General features: G+C 51.7%; 1 protein-coding gene across 1 annotated transcript in view; it reads right to left on the bottom strand.

The window, feature by feature from the left end:
• The window catches only part of DNM1 (dynamin 1), a 64,575-nt gene that overhangs the window by 27,953 nt on the left and 36,390 nt on the right, over nucleotides 1-232 (bottom strand).

Here is a 232-nt window from a genome sequence, read left to right on the forward strand (position 1 = left end):
CTCCATCATTCTCTCTCCCAAGCTCCTTTCCACCTCCATCATTCTCTTTCCCAAGCTCCCACCTCCATCATTCTCTCTCCCAAGCTCCCTTCCCTCCATCATTCTCTCTCCCAAGCTCCTTTCTACCTCCATCATTCTCTTTCCCAAGCTCCCACCTCCATCATTCTCTCTCCCAAGCTCCCTTCCCTCCATCATTCTCTCTCCCAAGCTCCTTTCCCTCCATCATTCTCTC

This window comes from Vombatus ursinus, unplaced genomic scaffold (genome assembly GCF_900497805.2).
Source record: "Vombatus ursinus unplaced genomic scaffold, bare-nosed wombat genome assembly UNPS02014793.1, whole genome shotgun sequence".
NCBI lineage: Eukaryota > Metazoa > Chordata > Mammalia > Diprotodontia > Vombatidae > Vombatus > Vombatus ursinus.